This window comes from Bos mutus, chromosome 11 (assembly GCF_027580195.1).
Source record: "Bos mutus isolate GX-2022 chromosome 11, NWIPB_WYAK_1.1, whole genome shotgun sequence".
Classification (NCBI taxonomy): domain Eukaryota; kingdom Metazoa; phylum Chordata; class Mammalia; order Artiodactyla; family Bovidae; genus Bos; species Bos mutus.
The window spans coordinates 3,779,788-3,792,916 of NC_091627.1; the positions used below are offsets into that span (position 1 = coordinate 3,779,788).

Here is a 13,129-nt window from a genome sequence, read left to right on the forward strand (position 1 = left end):
AGTTAGAACTGGACATGGAACAACAGAGTGGTTCCAAATAGGAAAAGGAGTATGTCAAGGCTGTATATTGTCACCCTGTTTATTTAACTTATATGCAGAGTACATCATGAGAAATGCTGGACTGGAAGAAACACAAGCTGGAATCAAGATTGCCGGGAGAAATATTGATAACCTCAGATATGCAGATGACACCACCCTTATGGCAGAAAGTGAAGAAGAATTAAAGAGCCCCTTGAAGGAGATGAGTGAAAAAGTTGGCTTAAAGCTCCACATTCAGAAAACAAAGATCATGGCATCTGGTCCCATCATGTCATGGGAAATAGATGGGGAAACAGTGGAAACAGTGTCAGACTTTATTTTTCTGGGCTCCAAAATCACTGCAGATGGTGACTGCAGCCATGAAATTAAAAGATGCCTACTCCTTGGAAGGAAAGTTATGACCAACCTAGATAGCATATTCAAAAGCAGAGACATTACTTTGCCAACAAAGGTCCATCTAGTCAAGGCTATGGTTTTTCCAGTGGTCATGTATGGATGTGAGAGTTGGACTGTGAAGAAAGCTGAGCACCGAAGAATTGATGCTTTTGAGCTGTGGTGTTGGAGAAGACTCTTGAGAGTCCCTTGGACTGCAAGGAGATCCAACCAGTCCATTCTGAAGGAGATCAGCCCTGGGATTTCTTTGGAAGGAATGATGCGAAAGCTGAAACTCCAGTACTTTGGCCACCTCATGCGAAGAGTTGACTCGTTGGAAAAGACTCTGATGCTGGGAGGGATTGGGGGCAGGAGGAGAAGGGGATGACAGAGGATGAGATGGCTGGATGGCATCACTGACTCAATGGATGTGAGTCTGGGTGAACTCTGGGAGTTTGTGATGGACAGGGAGGCCTGGTGTGCTGTGATTCATGGGGTTGCAAAGAGTCGGACATGACTGAGCGACTGATCTGATATGATCTGATCATACTTTCATAATTTAAAAACATTAAAATAAAAAGCACTTTTAGAAAGGTTTTATAAAACAATGTAAAATGATGAAATACTAGATGTCCAAAAATCAGGTGTAAACACTGTAAACACAGCATGACCTTAATTAGGCAAAATAAAAGCACAAATACATAAAAAAGACAAGATTGAGGTGGACATTAGATCTGAGTATGAGAGTTTAAAACGATGACATTTCTAGTAGAATAGAATATTTTTGTTCTTGCAGTAAGCAAACACTTCTTAGAACAGAGTACACTGCGGCTGCTACTGCTAAGTTGCTTCAGTCGTGTCCGACTCTGCGACCCCAGAGACGGCAGCCCACCAGGCTCCCCCGTCCCTGGGATTCTCCAGGCAAGAACACTGGAGTGGGTTGCCATTGCCTTCTCTGACAGAGTACACTAACAAACGGAAAAATTGATAAATTGGATCTTTATAAAATTAAGAAATTCTCTACACCAAATGACACCATTACGAGAGTAAAAATGGCCCAAGTAGAGACAGGACAAACACCTTCCCTGTTAACAGTCTGCTGGGCCTCATCCAGTATTTCCGAATCAAGAGGGTGGAGTGTGTGCCGAGTACCTGCATTTCTGACTAGTAGCTCCTGCTACTGATGACTTGAGAACCACTGTCTCAGAGGACGCATGGGACAGCCACTTGACAGTCTTTGAAGTGCTAAGACCATCATGAAGCTGGACAAAATTTACATAAGATTCTGAGAACATTTTCTCTGCCTGAGGCAGATGATTTTTCATTCACTGTCTGGTTCAAATGCCTGGTCAGCCTTGTTTATATCCTTCCACCCACTGGAGATGCACTTGTCCATTACATAGGAGCCTCAGGTCTCTTTGGAAGCTATCCCTGCCCTTAATAAAAAAACAGGCTCCAAAATCATTTTTTCAAGCCATTAATGCACATGTAAAATGTAACCTTGTTTTACAGCCAAACTTTACTAAAAATTTGTATTTCTACGATGTTGAAAGTATCTATTATTATATAATGTGGGCTCTCCTACACCAGCCGGAGGAAATGTACTGGTGAAATACACACCTGTGCTGGGTTGTATGTCTGAGCAGAAGTACGGGGACAGAGTATGTGTATGTCCATCCTGAGAAAGGATTGAAACTGCATTCCTCACGTGGGACTCAAACCCACCCGTACCTCGGGATGGAACTTAAACCCACAATCCCTGACTTAGGAGGGAACTTGAACTCATTGTCTTTTCACTGAAACCATTAACCAGGTGTCAGGACTTACTGAAGCTCAGGTTTTTTTTTATCTAATCACAGAAAGAACTGAACGTGAGGCAAAGTGGTAAGCAAAGAGTGAGTTTACGAGCATCCGTGCCTGTGAGAGATATGAGTGGGCAGGTGAGCAGGCTCTGCCCTGAGGACTGAGCGGGCTTTATTTTTGTAAACAAAAGTGGGCAGGGGAGACCCCCACCTTCTTCCTCACTGGTAGACTTCAAGGCTTACATCATTAGTTCCTCTTCTGACCCTATAGGGTCTAGCTAGGACTGTCATGGCACTACTTAAATCATATGTATAGTTAGCATAAGGATGGTAACAGAGACTAAAACATGATAACTCATCTCAGCTTTCGGTATAATGTCCCCTTTCATCTACATTTCTGTCTTGGCTAAGGCAGAAATGCTACCCTTCAAGAACTATTAACTCCCTGACTTCATGGAACAAGATTCAGAAACCCCAAATCTTATGCCTTGTGCTTTAACTACCTGGGCCTGTGGCTTGAGTGTTCCTGGCGCTTGGATGCACCTGTCTTCCTTCAAAGTAGTGCAGACTGTCACCAGGTTACTGGATTCTCTTCTTGAGTGGTCATTAGCTTACAACAGTCTCCCAAACTCCCTTCAAATTTCTGTTCTATCTTTAACCCCCTAGTGGGCTTTCTAAACTATTTAATTATCCTACTCTCTCCCTACCAATGGTGGTGGTGATGGTGGTTTAGTTGGTAAGTCGTGTATGACTCTTGAGACTCCTCGGGCTGTAGCCCACCAGGCTCCTCTGTCCATGGGATTTCCCAGGCAAGAATACTGGAGTGGATTGCCATTTCCTTCTCAGGGGATCTTCCCAACCCAGGAATCGAATCCATGTCTCCCGCATCACAATCTCCTGTACTGCAGGCAGATTCTTTCCTGACTAAGCCACTGGGGAAGCCATTCCTATCAATACAACCTCACAAAGGGCACTGAACAATTTATACTCAAGCACCATGAGTGAGAGGTCTGATGCCCACACCCTCACCAGCACCGCAGGATGTTTCTATCTCAACCACTCTGGTGCATGTGTGGTGACCTCTCGCTAGGCTTTCATCTGCATTTTCCTAAAGCAACATACCTAAGGAGTAATAATGTGCACATCACCACCATTTGGTGACTTTTTTGGTGAAACACCTAGTCAAATCTTCTGTCCATTTTTTTCTGATGAAATTGTCCATATAAGTAAGTCTGTGTTGGTCTCAATTTAAACAGCTTCACATAGAATCACTCTCTTTTTATTGTATGGTTTTTAAAAAGAAGTTACAGCGTGTAATCTGCCATCTTCACCGCGTTGGCGCACAGGTCAGCAGTGCTCAGTGCACTTACATTGTTGTGAAGCAGCTCTCCACCCAGAGCCTTTCATCCTGCAAACGGGAAACTCCACGCCCCAGACAAGGCTCCCCCGTCTCCCCCTCCCCCAGGCTCCCGGTAAGCACCACTTTAGTCTCCATTCCCATGAGGAAGACCGCTTTAGATGCCTCCCAGGAGTGGACTCAACAGTGCTTATCTCTTGCGAACAGCTTGTTTCACTTATCATAATGTCCTCAAGACTCATCTATGACATTAGCATAGACCATGATTTCCTTCCATTATAAGGTTGAATAATATTTCACTGTATGACTCAACCACGTTTGTCATCCATTCGTCCACCACTGAACACTGGGGTGCTTCCACCCCTTGGCTACCGTGAAATATGGGCATGCAAGTTTCTCTTGCAGACTCTGCTTTCAATTCTGAATATATACACAGAGTTTGGAATACTGGATCACAAAGCAGTTGTATTTTTTTTAAGTCATCTCCATACTGTTTCCCATAGTGGTTATGCCATTTTAAAATCATATCAACAGCGCACGCAAGTTCCAGTTTCTCCGTATCTTTGCAAATACTTGGTATCTTCTCTATTTTTAATTAAGCAGTCAGCCTCATCTGATGTGTGAGATTTTATCTCTATGTTTTCGGTTTATATTGCTCTAATGATTAGTGATTTTAAGCACATTTTCATATGCTTGTTGGCCATCTGTGTATCATCGGAGACACGTCTATTCAAGTCCTCTGCCCATTTTTCAACAAGCACAAGTACTTTACTCCTTTTGGATACTAACCCGTTGTTAGATACACGACCTTCACATATTTCCCGCCGCCCTGCAGGCTGTCTTTCCAACTGCCACGCCCTCTGGCGTGGGCCTATTCGCTCTGCTGCTGCTGATGTTTCCTGTGACTGCTGTCACATACGGAAAATCATTATCAATCTAGTGTCATGAGCGTTGCCCCTGTTTTATTTCGGGAGTTTCATAGATTTCGGACTTTCATTTAGGTCTTTAATCGATTTTGAGTTAATTTTTGTACAGCATAAGGGCCCAGTTTTGTTCTTCTGCACATAAACATCCAGCTGTCCCAACATCATTTGCTGAAGAGACCGTCCTTTCCCCATCGTGTGCCCTGGCTCCCTACTGAAGGTCAACTGAACAAACACGAGGGTTCATCCACGGGCTCTCTATGCTGTCCCTCTGGTCTGCTTGTTTTCGTGCCAGTGCCACGCCATCTTGATTAACAAAGATCTGTGATGTGTTCTGGAGTCAGGAGGCGGCATCCTCCTACGTTGCTCTTTAAAATTTTGTTTTGGCTGCTCAGGTTCCCTTGAGATTGCAAACGGATTTTAGATAAATATTTCTATTTCTGCCAAGAAAACACAAAGAGACAGAGAGATTGCACTTTGTGGACTGCTTTTGGCAGTATGAACACTGTAGTGACAGTCTTCTAATCTATGCACATGAGGTTTCTTTCCATTTATTTGTGCCTTTAATTTCAGCCACTTCTTGTAGTTAGTTCTCAGTTTTCAAGTCTTTCACTTTCTTGGTTAATTTTCTCCTAAGTATTTTGTCCTTTTGATGTCATCATAAATGGAATCTAAATTTTAGATTGTTGACTTTTAGCATACAGAAATGCAACTCATTTGTGGGCTGGCTTTGTGTCCAATAATTTTGCTGAATTACTTTATTAGTCCTACAGTATTTTCTGGTGGAATCCTTAAATAAGAGTTCCCACATACAAGATCACATCATATGAAAATAGAGGTAATTTACTTCTCCCCTGCAAATTTGAACACCTTTCCTTTTTCATGCCTAACTGCCTTTGCTAGGACTTCCAGGACTGTGTTGAATATAAACGGCAAATCAGTATCATTGCCTTGTTCTTGCTTTTAGAGAAAATATTTAGTCTGTCATCACTCAGTGTTAATGTGGGTTTTTCGAAATGACCTTTATTATATTGAAGTAGTTTCCGTCTATTCCTAGTTTGTTGAGTCTTTTTTTAACATGAAAAGGTGTTGAATCTTGTCTGTCCCTTCTCTACTTCAGTTTGGATCATCACGTGGACTTTGCCCATCTGTGAATGAGGGGGCAATGGCTTGGGTTCATTCGTTTACTCTTGCATGCACTGAGCATCTGTGCACTGTTCCCTGCTGGGTGCAGCCAGCTGAAATATCACATCATCTTAGATCCTAGATGGCACTGTTTCCTCGGCGTTCACGGCCACGGGGTGGGGGGAGGGCGAGGGCAGCATCTCAGCCACGGCCACAGGTGGGGGGCAGAGCCAGGGCATTTCCAGCACAACATCTTGCACCAGCTGTGAAGCTAGAGCGGGCTCTGGAGTCAGCTCCAGGGCCAGAGCCCCCTGAAGGACTAGGACGTGCCCCATCGGTAGACGAGTGCCCGCCCTGACAGCAACTATTGAGCTGCAGCCGGCTGCAGCTCAAACAGACCAGCTCCACAACAAGAGCGCGCTCTGGCTCTATCTCCAGAGCTAAGGCCATCTCCATCACCAGCTCTCCCACCAATTCTCACACGACTGCCAGGCTTGGAGCCGGCCCCAGTATCAGCTCCCATCAGGGACCCAGCCCTGCACTGCGGGGGAAGACTGCGGGACGTGTCTCTCTTCGGGAAGTCACACAGAAGGGCAGTCAGGCGGCTGGTCTTTCCTCCTCTTGCTGCTTCAGTGCCATCTCAAGATCTAGAGCAGAGCTGGCTCCAGCACCAGGCCTGTTACCATCTGAGATCTAGATCCAGCTGCAGAAAACAGCTACAGAACTAAAAGCAGCTCTAGACTAAGTCACTTCTGTCACTGGCTGTAGTGCCACCTTCAGCAGACCCCCGGGAACTGGCACCCACAGCACAGCCAGCCATAGCAGCAGCTTGGAGCCTGGCCAACGTCTGCACCAGGACCAGGAAGAGAGCCAGAGTCATCACAGGACTGTTTGCCCCCTGGGTAAGTAGAGGCACATCTGGTGCATGCAGGAAAGCTAGGGTTACCTTGACCTACAAAGCTAAGGTCACTGAAAGCCCCACAATTTGCACCAACTTGGACTAATGTCAGTTCTGTCACCAGCTACAGAACCAAAGCCCCTTCCACCCACACATGGGGACCGGCTCCACAATGGAAGCCTCTGCAGGTCCTGGTCCTTGCACCAAAATTGGGAGTAATACCGGAGACCTAGAGTCAGCCTCAGCACTAGTCAGGTAGAGAGCCGGTTCCAGCACTACGACCAGAGACAGGGCCGGCTTCAGCCCCAGTGCAGGCACTGCTCCCGGGCCAGACCCTCGGCTGGGCCAGCAGCATCTCAGCATCAGCCGCAGCTCCCGCTCTGGGGCCGGTCCACCTCTGCAACACCTTCAGCTCCAACCACTGACCTCCAGCCACACCAGCTCCAGCCCCAGAGCTCGCTCACTTGCCTAGGAAGGCAAGTTTTTCTTACTTTTCTCTTGTATATCATCTTTGGTTTTATATATTTCAAGTTCAAATTCAATGACAATTAGCCCTGAAATTGTTTTAAATTGTACAATTCAGCAGCACTAACCACATTCTCTGTGCTGTGCGCACCACTGCCCTCTAATCCCACTTTTATCTTCTCAATGGGAACCCTGTGCCCATTAAGCAATCATGCTCCAGCTCCACTCCCTCAACCTGACAGTCACGAGTCTGCTTCTTGTCTCTATGTTTCCATCTCCCTACTCCACAGCCCCTTCATGAGTTCAACTGACCCTCCATCACGGAGGTGAAGACCCTTGAAAATGCCAACATGTTCCATCGTATGACCTCGACCACCAACTGTGACCGTGTCCTGACAAAGACGACCTTCAGCAAAGGGGTGAAGGTCAGGCACAGAGCCAACTCAACCCTCCCCGACCCAAAGCAGAAGGGACTCAAGATTGCGAAGGGCATCTTCTAATTGGTCCTCAGCACTGGGCAGTCACATGGCTGCCCTCCCCAGCATCTGTAACTAGGTAACTAGTTATTTATAGACTGGTCAGGTGGGCACCTGCCCCCCCACCTGCCAGCCCAGGTCACCTCCTGGCCGTTTCACCCTGAACCTCTCCGCTGCCAGTGTGATGCCTGCCAGTCAACAGGCTGACCGACCTTCAGTAGACCACCGGTAGCCTCAGGTGCCTTCTCATCCCTGGGGTCCAAAGGACTACCTGACTTTGCCAATGAGCACTGCCCACGGGCCCCAGCCCCTGCAGGCACCGCAGCCCATGCGGCGCGCCATCCAGGCACTGCCGTCTGTAGTCACCTCATAAGATCCTAGTGCAGGTCACTGTCATTTGTGCCCATGGGTCCCACCAAGCATCACTCACCCTGTGGATTTAACCACTGCAAAGCCAGCTCTGCCACGCAGTCACCAGGTCCCCGACACAGAGTTCAGGACCAGGGGCAGTTCCCACCTTAGTGCTGTGACCAGCTCAGATGGGGGCAGAGGTCTGCAGCGGGGACTCTGCCCACGTGCTCAGTGTGCATTGGGCCAGCTCCTCCAGCCTCGGAGTACAGGAAATGATACGAGCTTTGGCACAGAGCCCTATGATGCCCAACCGAAGAAGGCTACTGCCCACCCCCTCTCCCTGACATCCCTTCCCAGCCCCTTCATTCCTGGACCGGAGCTCCCCACTCCACACCCAAAAAAGGGGCCAGGAAGTCCTGGCTCCTAAACAGAGTTTCTAGAAGCCCATGAGTGGGTCGTCAGCCTCCGTTGCCCAGCAGGATCCAGAGATTCTGCTGACCATGCTGTCTCCATGATTACTGAGATCTGGCATCAGCTCGGCCCCCAGCATCACCTCCCCCTTCTGAGCTTCAACCACACACCCACAAACTCTTTGTCTCAGGGGTCTGCAACCACACCTCCTCACTGCCTCCAGCACGTGGGCAACACTGATCATCCACCATGGACATGGACAATGGCAACATGTGCGAGAGCATCCTTGTGAGCTCGTCAGGCTAAGTGTCCCCTTGATCCCCTCATTCAGACCTCTCTGGGTACCAATCTCTTGTAGCCCGCCAGGGTCTTCTGCCCACACCATTCTCCAGGAAATATACTGGCGTGGGTTGCCATTCCTTATCCAGGGGATCTTCCTGACTCAGGGATCGAGCCCAGGACTCCCACATTGCAAACAGATTTTATATCATCTAAGCAAGACATATATCTATATATCTATATATCTATATATAGATGTCTTACTAATTGCTCGTCAGATTTCCATTACCATTTTGAAATGAAAAGCAAAAGTGGACATCGCCGACTTACTCCCATCCTTAGGGAGAGAACTTTCAGCCTTTCTCCTGAATGTGATGTATGTGTTTTTCTCAAATATCCTAAATCATGTGAAGGAAATGCTATTCTATTTCTACTTTATTGAGAGCAGCTATTAAAAAAAAAAAAAGGCTTGTGTTTCTTCAAAGTTTTAAATGCTTTTTCTACATCAGTTGAGATGACCACGTGTTTTTATTGAGGTGGTGTACGACACCCATTAACTGTGCTGAACAGCCCCGCTCATTCCTGAGACAGACAGCACTGGAGATGACTATATAGTCCCTTCAATATGCTGCTGGGTTCTGTTTGCTAGCCTTTTGCTGAAGATTTTTACATCTTTCTAATGGATTTTGGCCTGCAGATGTCTTTTCTTATGGCATCTTTCAGTTCAGTTTAGTCACTCAGTCATGTCTGACTCTTTGAGACCCCATAACTGCAGCACACCAGGCTTCCCTGTCCATCATCAACTCCTGAAGCTTGCTCAAACTCATGTCCACCGAGTCCATGTTGCCATCCAACTTCCCATCCTCTGTTGTCCCCTTCTCCTCCCACCTTCACTCTTTCCCAGCATCAGGGTCTTTTCCAATGAGTCAGTTCTTCACATCAGATGGCCAAAGTATTGGAGACTCAGCTTCAGCATCAGTCCTTCCAATGAACATTCAGGACTGATTTCTTTTAGGATGGACTGGTTGGATTTCCTTGCAGTCCAAGGTACTTTCAAGAATCTTCTCCAACACTACAGTTCAAAAGTATCAGTTTCTCAGTACTCAGCTTTCTTTATGGTCCTACTCTCTTTACAGAATCTTTGGAGTTATGTTAATGTCATCACAAAATGAGTTTAAATGTGTTTGTTTTGTACTTTTTGAAGAATTTAGGATCTGTTTTCTATTAAGTATCTGAGACAAAACACCAATGAAGGCATCAGGTGCTGGGTTTTTCCCTGTTGGGGTCTTATTACTGCTTCAGTTTGTTTACTTGTAAGAGGTCTACTCAGACTTTCCATTTCTTCTTGAGTCAGCTTTGCTAGCTTGTGTGTTTCTAGGAATTCATCCATTTCATTTAGGTTAAGCAACTTGTTGACACACAACTGTCCCATGTTGTCCATTTTTTAAATCTTTAAAACAAAGAACTACTGGTGTCACTGATTTTCTCGAGTGCTCCTCTGTTGTTATCCCTGCTCTAAATTTCATTATTTGCTTTGTTCTGCTAGCCTTGGGTTTATTTTGCTCTCTTTGCCTATCTAATCAAGGGCATCGTCTCACCAGCCCCTGACAACAGCCAGGGCCTCTCTCCAGACATGCGTCACTGGGTGGACAACAATCACAGATTGGAGAGGACCAGGCGACCAGGCACTTTTGACCCCAAACTGGCACTCCAGGTCTCTCCCAGACTACAGTTTCACCCTGAACCTTGTCAGTCCCCAGGCTTTGGTGGCTGCCATGGACAACGGGCTGACCTGGCCTCTCACAGACCACGGCCTCAGGTGTTGTCTGTGATCTGGAAACAAGAGGACTTGCTGAAGTTTGCAAAGGGCACTGCCCACCGTCACAGGGCCCTACCCACCACCACCAGACTCTGCCTCTGGGTGCTTCCCTCACACCTTCCAGGCTTGGGTCCCTGGTGCCTATGCCCTTGGGCACTAAAGAGCATCCATCTGTCAGATCTGACAATGGCAAAGCTGGTCCTTCCATCCAGCCACCAGTTCGCCAACATGGAGCCCAGGACCAGTAGAAGCTCCCACTCCAGGATCTGGGATCAGCTAAGGAGATGATGGCCTGGACTCAGCGGCTGGGAAGGCGCCCACGTGCTCGGTGTGCACTGCAGGCCCAAGCAGAGAGGATCGTGAGCTTTTCCAACATGAGCTTGGCCCCCTCGTGGCCAGGGGGAGGAGATGACTGCCCCATCCCTTCTCTGGGACAGCCCCTCCCAGTTCCAGCGTGCCTCACTCCCTCCATACCCAGAGGGGACCAAGATGCCCCAGCTCCTAGAAGCCCCTGGAGTTGGACGCTGGCACGGGGCGCACGGGGTCTGGGCTCTGACGATCCTCCACTCCTTGGGGGCCAGGAGTATACGTTCCGTCCTCAGCATCCCCACGGCCCTCAGCCTCCAGCAGCCCTTGTCTTCAGCTCCACACGCCCTTGGCAGCCTCGGGCACATGAGGGCTGGGTCTCAGGGTCTGCAACGTCAGCTTCTCGCTGCTCTCCAACCAGCAGGTGAGGGACCCCCTGCATCCATGTCAGCCTGGGCATCAGAAGAGCGACAAGGGCCAGAGTGCCCTGCTGATCCCCCAGGCCCCTCACTCGGACCTCTTTGGTCCAGACGGCACCCGAAGGGCTTTGATGAGAAGCCCCCTCTGGGCCCTCAGGGCAGCAGGCCCCTCCCTGAGAGGAGCAGGATGACTGCACAGCCTCCACTGAGCACAGGAGGAGACAGAACCCCCGCAACTCTGGGGGGTTCTCTAGGATCCATGCTATATGGGCTGGAACACCGTCCAACAAAACACCTCTGAATCTAGGAGCTGAGAAGTGGGGGTTCTGACCAGACAGCCTGTACCTTGTCCCCCTTGCCCTGCAGTGACATCTGACCCCTGTCCCCACACTCAGAGTCCTGTGTGGTCTGGTCCAGACCCCCTCCCCGGTGAGCACCTCTCATCCCCACCCCAGGCTCCCTACCGCCTCCCTCCCCCAGGGACCCTCCCAAGCTCCTCCCCACCCCGACACCCCCATCCACAATGGACTCACCTCCAAGACCGGGCTCAGAGCCTCAGGCTCCTGTGCAAGGACAGCCTTTGGGGCCAGGTTGGTCTGGACTCAAACCCACGGCAGGGCCACGTCACAGCCCGTGACAGGCCAGCTCGTGTGGTGACTCTCTGAGCCTCAGTTTCCTCCACTGAAATCGGGATCGGTGCCTCTGACCTTGGGAGAGGGTGCTGGGGATCAAAGCAGGAGAGGAAGACACCCAAAGTGCTTGGACTCAGGAGGTCCCCTGTCTGGGGGAGCCCAACCCAGGACAAGGTCTCAGTGCGGGCTCAGTGGATGTGAAGAGCCATGATCTGACCGCCCTAGTCACGGCTGGACTTGGTCACTTAGACTTGAATGACCTTGAGTGCTGGGACCGCTGCTCATCTACAAAGTGGGGTGAAATCACTGAGAGACCAGAGGCCTCACTATTAACCGCAACTGCTCCCCAACTCTCGCCCCTAGGGGTGCTGGGCGCCCTTCTCCATGGCTCCCTCTGACCCTCGGCCACCGGCCAGGCCTGCCCTAGGGGACAGGCTGGACCTCAGTCTTGGGGCGCTGTCAGAAAGACAAGCAACGTGGGCAGAGGACGCGGGGACGTGGTGGTCTCCCCTTTTCCCTGCCGAGTCGGCGTCCAGCGACTCACCCAGCCGGGCCCTGGGGTCCAGACGGAGGGCTGGGGGTTTGCACGGTGACTGTCCTGTCTCCTGGTCTCCAGGACCACCCCGCCCAGCGCTCGGCGGCCAGCCTGGCTGCGGTGGGGGTGGAGTCAGAGCTCAAGGGGACACAGGCCCCAGAGCAGAGGACTGGGGGGCCCCGCAGGATGTTCACGACCTGAGGAGCCGTTGGCGGTGCGCGCGGCGGGAGGCGGGGGACGCGCATGCGCGGTGCGGCTGCAGGGGGAGGGGTGACCGAGGCCCCGCCCCCTGGCGGGTCACCCCCACGCCCCATCCCGAAGCAGGGGTGGGGAGGGCTGAGAGCCTGCAGCGCACCCCCAGCCCCCAGGAGGGAGAGTCAGCGCAGTGAGCGCCCTGAGCCTCCTGAGCAGTTCTTGTCCAAGCCCTCACGGGACAGTTAAGAAACAGGCCAGGAGAGGCGCAGGGACTCGGCCAGCACAGCGCGTGAGCCCGTCACAGAAGGGAAGGCAGGGTTCCAGGCTCCGAGGCCGGGCTTCAGCCCTGCCATGGGGTTTGCTCTGGGAACCAGACGGCCTGAGGTCCTGAGGGCCCTGCCCACCCACCCTGCCCACCCCTCCCACGTGGGACCCTTTCCTTTGGGCATCCACACATGGGCTCAAGTGCGCGCGTGTGCGCGCGCGCGCGCACACACACACACACACGCGCACACACACGCACACTGAATGCCCTGCTGGGAGTGGACCCTGGAAGGAGATGAGGAGGAAGAAAGAGGTGGGAAGTGGCCTGACGGGACCCACCGCTGGGGAGGGCACGGGAGGCGGTTCCCTGCTGCCTGGACGCCTTCATTTTATCTCCCAGTTATTGAGCGCCTGTTCCATGAAGGCTTCCGCCTGCGTGTGTGCTCAGTCCTATTTGACCT

General features: G+C 50.4%; 1 long non-coding RNA gene across 1 annotated transcript; it reads right to left on the bottom strand.

Moving 5' to 3' along the window:
* Window positions 1-550: 550 nt before the first annotated feature.
* LOC138989801 (uncharacterized) lies at window positions 551-12,438 on the bottom strand. Its single transcript, XR_011465950.1, has 3 exons — window positions 12,219-12,438; window positions 11,576-11,763; window positions 551-11,075 (listed from the first exon to the last, which is right to left on the bottom strand). It is a non-coding gene; the product is annotated as an uncharacterized lncRNA (long non-coding RNA).
* Between the last annotated feature and the right edge of the window lie 691 nt (window positions 12,439-13,129).